Source organism: Danio rerio, chromosome 18 (assembly GCF_049306965.1).
Source record: "Danio rerio strain Tuebingen ecotype United States chromosome 18, GRCz12tu, whole genome shotgun sequence".
NCBI classification, from domain to species: domain Eukaryota; kingdom Metazoa; phylum Chordata; class Actinopteri; order Cypriniformes; family Danionidae; genus Danio; species Danio rerio.
In genome coordinates, this window is record NC_133193.1 from 26,160,474 (window position 1) to 26,167,701 (window position 7,228).

Below are 7,228 nucleotides of genomic sequence, written 5' to 3' on the forward strand. Positions count from 1 at the left end.
TGTTTTAAGAACATGTACTTTATCATTTAACCAGCTTAATATTAATAACATAACTTGATATATGTTGAATGATGGGCCTATTAGCAGGAGAGATCCGAGCTGCTGGATTTACAATGTAATAATTCATAATTTTCTCCCAAAATACATGAAAGGCAGTGACTGTTTAACTGGGAGAGGAGAAGAGTAAATACAGAGTTACAAATGGAATGCAAGGAGGGACACAAATCACATGAGATCAAATTGTAGTATCTATTTTGCAGTAACCTAAACTGTGAAAATCTAACTTGAATAAAGCACAACGTTCAATTATATTTAAAAATAACTATTTTTACCATATCCATAGACATCAGTGTGTATTTTATAAACCATAAATGTTTTTACTAGTACTTGTGTTTATTTAAATTTCTGAAACCTAATAAATGTGATATGTTAGAAAACACTGATGGTAAATTGTGATTTATGACAAGCAAATCATGCCTCTTTCTATGCTACATGGTGCAGAATCAGATTTGAATTTAGCAGTTGATGACGTGTGCTCTGAACATTTTAATCTACATGATGTATACGTTAATGGAAATGAAAAGCATCCAAACAACAATTAGCCACAAATAAAACAAAATGTTTTATGTAATAATCTAATAGTCCTTTAAAAAAACGTCAATCAAGGCCCTTGCACTTTTAAAATATATATGTATTCTCACTTAAACTAAAGCATTTTATCCTTTCATCAATACCTGGGAACAATCTTTATTTCAAAAATGTTGTTACATATAGTTGTTACACATATATTATGAATATAAATATATACCATATAAATTGTTTGCGGTACAGAGTTTCTCAAACTGAATATAACTGCTTCATTTCAGACACACGATTGAAAACAATTAAGTTTCAGTTCTAACAATGAACTGTGTGTAAATATAACCTCAATCAGCTCCTTTTTTCTTTTTTTATCTCATAAAGTATCCTGTTTTTTGTGTCCGAAACAGCTGAAAGTGATTGAGTGCGTGAGTTGACTCTGCAGACCCTGCTTTTAAAGCTGTTATTTGGAGTAAAACACACAGTAATCGAGAACACCTGCTAGAGTGCATGTCTTACTTTGGCTTTTATCCACACTTATGTGTCCTTGCCATATCCCATCATCCCTTGATTCAGATTCCTGTCACCTGAAAGCAGACAGACAAAGTAATTATAGGACTCTCTCTCTCTCTTTCTCTTTCTATTTCTCTTTTTCTTGTCCTCTATCTCTCTTAAGAACAGCAGGCACAGCTGCAGCTCCAGTGTCTATTCCAGTGGTTTGCGGTACATTATTCTCAGGTGTTCCTACATAAAGCAGCAGGAGTCCTGGCTTCACTCTTGACAGTCATTTGGAACTTTCATACTTGAATCCAAAAAAAAAAGCCCTTGGGAAGCTGTGTTGGAAATTCTGTGGTGTGTTGTGGCAACACGTTCTCACTCCCAACTCGTCACATACTGACGCTTGGTCAGGAACCCTCGGCGTCAGTTATTGACGCACAGGGTACCCCTTTAGCGTCATATTTAGACGTGCAGGGATTCCCTATAGAATCTGTGCCTGAGCCTGAGGCGTCATATGGAGACGCTGGAGGCTCGTATAATTATCAATAGATGTCAACGCAATTTTTAAAACCTGATTTACGCCTATTATCTTAGTTTTCTTATTTTAAAAATATGTAATTTTTATTTTGTTCATGAAAAGCGTCTGTAAACGGGGTCGAAACTACTGTATGAATAAACTTCGGCCCACGTGACATCCCTTCACGGTGAGTTTAACGCCGCTCTGCTATTGGTCAAACTGCATCAGCGGTGAGTTCTCAGATGAGTTCAACTGTCAACATTAAATATTACGTTAATGCTGCATAATATATTTTTATTGGAGATTAGTTGGTGTTTATAAATATGTTATCATTTACTTTATATTTAATGAGTGAAAATATATTCGGTTGTCCAGTTTAGGGTAACTATGCCTAATAAAACTTTGATTCATTCATATTATTTATTATTTTTTTACTTTAAAAAAATATTAAATTTCAAGTACTAAGTTTAAAAATGTTTTCGGCTGATATTTTTCATTTTAAATTATTTATTAAAGTTGGGGTCATTGTATGTGGCGATCTATTTTTTACAGTCTATGCTCGCTATCCCAAGGTTCATTGCGATCCCAAGGTTCACTGCGGTTTTCCACAAGGTAAGTAAAAAGTAAACAAATAAACACGATTTGTTGATAAAGCATGTACTGTAAACTAGCGACGTTATCTAATTACATCAAGTTCATTTATTAAAAACATATTTTTCTTACATATAACGTTGGTCATGCATTAGAACAATATATACATTTTAAGATAAGGAACAGTGTAACCAGATTGTTGTTTTCCACAATAGAATTCGTGCAAAATCTATATATAATAATATAATAATACAAATGTATTCGTAATTGTTTTAATATTAAAGAACATCAAGTGTTTCCAAAGGTTTATTGTAAAAACAATTATTTTCCATGCCTTTAAAGGAAAAATTGCCCGTCTGAGCACATTTTATTCATTGTACAACACAAAACTAAACAAAAAAATAGCTTAATCTACCACACACACACACACACACACACACATATATATATATATATATATATATATATATATATATATATATATATATATATATATATATATACAGGTGTACATTATAAGGTGTTCACTGTTCAGATATGAATATTTTTTCTTTGCTCTTTTCAGGTTCTTTAGATTTCTTTAAAAATCCAATTTTGTTTTCTAATAAGCAAAAAGTAAAATCACTTTACCCATGTTTATATGTTAAATTGCACTTGTCTCTCTCTCTATCTCTGTTAACACATTTATATTTGTTTGATTAATTCTTGTGTCTTTCAGCCTGTTTCTGCCTATCATCATGAGTGATTCCTCAATACTCAGATTTATCATCAAGATCTCAATTATAAGCTCAAGTTTTGATGACAACTTGGTGATCTGCAGAAAGCACCACCATGTAAGGAAGGCCAAGACCACTCTGGAATCAGTCAAGGGTTAGTGAAGTTTTTCATTCCATGTATATTAAATATCTACATTGTTTAGGCATATATGATTGTATGAGATAAAATGCATTTATTCTTTCACTACTATTGTAAGAACAGAAAGAAACGCGTTAGTTTTACTATTACTATTGTTTATGACAAACATTAAAAAACTACAGCATAAGCTCACAAAATATTGTGGCCTAACTGTTTAAAACTAATTGTTCTGGGTGTTGATAGCGGCCAACCATTTTTTTTCTTTTTCAGAAAGTATTTTGTTTTGTCTGATTTTATGACACCTTATAGGCCATCAACTGCCCACATTGGGGTTTAGGAAATTAGAACTGCTTATGCTGCTTGTCTACTAGTCTTAGGATAAGTTAGAAATGTTATAAATGTACATTTTTTTGTTGTTTTTATCTGGTACAGCTCATAGGAACTCCAATCTTCCCAACTGTGAGAGGGCCTTGCTCCAGTGACTGTCAGTGTGTACTTCATTGTTTCCATTAGTCCCTGTATCTGTAGACCTAGGTGACAGTGGGCTAGAGTAAAATTTTGGTTTTATTTAAACTAAGGCATACTGATGGCCTTTTTATCTCAGATTTGGTCATGCAAGTATTAATATATCCTAAAGTATTTTTATATTCTTTCCATTGGTGGAAAAGATGTTGGTATAATTATTTTTAATGGACTGCTAAGATCTCAGCAGACATTTTTCTGAGATATTCTTGAGTGGGAGTCTGTGCAATACAAGGTGGATAGTATTTGCAAGGAAGAGCTTCATCTGTTCTGCTTCCACACTAGATATACTGCCAATTTAAGTAGATATGAACCATAAGCATAACCATTTCAAGAATGCACGAGGTACTTTAAACTGTATGTGTTGAAACTAAATTAACAAGAAAACAGCTCTGTGATGTTCACCTAAGAAAATTAGATTAGAAGATATAAACTGTTATGCACTTGTTCTGTACTGTTTCATTCCTTTTTCAAACACTGGCATTTTTGAAGGTTTATTTACAGCTAAGGATTAAGAATTGACAGGAAGATTTGTGGACTACATCAACTAATGACACTACCTCCAAAGAGTTGCAAAAAGCTGTCCAAAGTTTCAGCACCATCTTTAAGCCCATGATTTTAGTGTGTTTCATGCCTAATCACATGAGTTTATATCTGAGATAGATGAACTATGTAATTGTCTTAAACTGATCTACAAGTAAATGCCAAAACTTATTGGTTTACTTATTTATTTATTTGTTTGTTTGTTTGTTTGTATATGTTAACCAGGTGAAATGGAGTGAGGCATACCAGGATATGCCTGGTTTTACTTTTGGAAAGGAGGTTGAACAGTGCAATATTTCTTCTATAGGATTGCAGTGACCAGACATGCTACTGTAACTCTCATGGTCATGTGCTGGAATTAGCAGATATTCAACAATTTGGCCATCTCGCTGACCTGTTGATATCAGAAGGTAACGATATCCAGTTGAATTTGTTTTAGTTGTTCAGTAACCTATTTAAATAGTATTGTGATTTTTTGATTGCTTATCATTGTAGACCGCAACAGCTCTGCAAAGCAAGTTGGAAAACAGAATCCATGAAACTGGCAGTGACTGGAAACCAGTTGGAAGACTTTGGTCTGTGATGTAGAGGAGTGGGCAGAGGGTGAGGAAATTCTTATTAATATTACATGTAGTCATGAAAAATTGTGTTACTATTACTGTCATTTTTTTTTCAGTAGCAGAAGCAAAGACAACAAAAAGAAGAAGTGATGTGGATGTCTTCGTCATATTGCATGGTATGTACACTAGACTTCTGTCAGTGTTGATTCTTTAAAAGTTGACGTATAATCCTTGTTATACAACTTTCTTTTCATAAATATATTTCAGACTCTGCTGACCCAGCAACAAAGAGGAGGGTGTTCAACATCATCCTGCTAGTCAGGATTCTTCAGGAGAAGCAGTGGATTCTTGTGGCAGAGATGGCCAACCACTATAAATACCTTTCAACTCATCCTGGTTCTTTCAAATAACTTTCCTGCTTGTTTGCTACTGAAAAGTACTGGTATGTATTTGTATTTTTTGGCACAGACATAAGCATAAGGTTACCCAGTCCAAAGGATATTAATATATTTTTATGTTGTTGTGTTCTTCTTTTAAGATTCGACATGTGGCCTTAACGAAGAGGGGTTAAAAGGTCTATGGATCATCATTCTCAAAAAGCAACAAAATAACTGAGAAATAAACAACAATAAGATGGTGCAATCTAGAGACCTGCAAGGTACCTGCAAGTTTTGGATGGAGCAGAGAACATAGATTTTTTTTAAATAAAGCTCCAGCTGATGAGTATGACATTGACTGTGGATTTTCTTTTACTGTAATCCAGAAGAGGATGACCTTAACCCTGAATCTAAAGCATGTAATAAAATCTGTAAAAAAATTAAATAAAATTGTCATCATCTATAACCAAATTGTCTTTTTTTTTTAAATACATAGATATGTACAGTATAGCATTCCTCTAAAATCAATCAGTGTTGTAAAGTAAGAGCATTATTGTATGCCTAACTGCTTACAACATATAACGATTTAAGGAACTCTATATTAAAATGAAATTATTACATTAAGTGACATTAAGAGCTTTTAAAATATTAATTTTATGATACATTTTTTATGATTTAATTTTTGCATATACTTGGGCAAAAAATGTACATTATTATGGTCAACTGCTCAGATACCTCCAGTCAATATGTGGCTGAGTCAGGCAACCAGACTTCTACCTCTGGAAAAATTAACCTATGATTTACATCAAAGATCTGATGGATCTATTTGGTCCTCATGGATTTTTAAAAAAAATAAATAAATAAAATTTATCTCCTTTTATTTTTGTCCTTACTTTGAAACATTTGTATTAATTTGTTAGAATGTCTAACAAAAAACTGCTGCACTTGTTGTGAGATAACAGTGCCACTGTTGTTATTCTGAAAATAAAAATTAACTTTGTATAATGTTTTATTGAATGCAAGATTAAAAATAAAATATTTTCCAAGAGATGGATTGCGGCTGGAAGAGCATCTGCTGCATAAAAACATGCTGGAAAAGTTGGCGGTTCATAGCACTGTGGCGACCCCTGGTTAATAAAGGTACTAAGCCAAAAAGAAAATGAATGAATGAAAATAAAATATGTATTGAAATATGTATTTTTGGTAGACATAGAACTACACAGTAACTTATAAATACAGCACAGAACTATTTTACTTCTAGTTTAGATAATTTAAATGTTTGCATTTTTATTTTGTTGGTTAATGGCTATGTATTTTTAATCATTTGGAGGTTTGAACTATTCGCAGCATTTGAAAAGATATCTTTTCATCATTGTTACCTCATTTCTCAATATTTTCATGATTCTTACAATGCAGCAAATCTTACAACCATTTGATCATAAAGAAAATAATTAACAAATTAACCCACATGCAGGACAAAGACATTATGTGGAATCATTATTAAACACAAGTTCATCCATTGTCATCAAATCATACTGTTACACAAACAGTTGAAGATTTAGAAAGTAAAAATAATCAGAAAAAGAGTGGTTTTTAAACAAATACATGTCTTTAAAAAGGTTTTATTTATAAACATTTACATATTTTAAAAGAGCTTTTATCCATATTTCAAATAAAGTGAAAACAATTAAATATCACATGATGACCATTAATGAAACACACTTACAGAATTACATCCACACATATTATTCTGAACTCATAACATTTGTGATGAACATAGATCACTATTGCTAATAACTTGTAATTAAAGAGGATACTAATGTTTAGCTTATTTTTACAGCTTTTTTTTTTTTTTTACCACAACTGTACATGTGACAATACAATTTCTTGTCCATGTTGAAGATAATACATCTACATAGGTTAACTGCCCTTTTACTCAAAGGGGATGAGTAGAGCCCCGTAGAAAAGGAAAAAGTATTCACATTTCAAACGAGAAATGAGTGAGAGAATATCAGCAAGACTATTACCTATGCTATGTTCAATAAATAATGTTGGATATAATAGTCTGATATATACTGATCAAGTCAATAAAAGCTGTTTAAAAAATACTCATTGTAAAATAACAAATTTATGCCTGGCTTTCATATATGTCATAAATATATGCACAATGACCTTATTCAGATAGT

General features: G+C 32.3%; 1 long non-coding RNA gene across 7 annotated transcripts; it reads left to right on the top strand.

Annotated features, from left to right (window-relative positions):
• Window positions 1-1,535: 1,535 nt before the first annotated feature.
• si:ch211-260c23.1 lies at window positions 1,536-5,400 on the top strand. Of its 7 annotated transcripts, XR_012394322.1 has the most exons (9): window positions 1,536-1,781; window positions 2,147-2,206; window positions 2,904-3,055; window positions 3,473-3,524; window positions 4,331-4,515; window positions 4,601-4,708; window positions 4,782-4,841; window positions 4,933-5,107; window positions 5,204-5,400. It is a non-coding gene; the product is annotated as a si:ch211-260c23.1 (long non-coding RNA). The 7 variants fall into 7 exon arrangements; XR_011010230.2 differs by lacking the exon at window positions 1,536-1,781 and having other exon boundaries at window positions 2,164-2,206; window positions 4,785-4,841; XR_012394323.1 differs by lacking the exon at window positions 1,536-1,781 and having other exon boundaries at window positions 2,164-2,206; window positions 4,413-4,515.
• The last annotated feature ends 1,828 nt before the right edge of the window (window positions 5,401-7,228 follow it).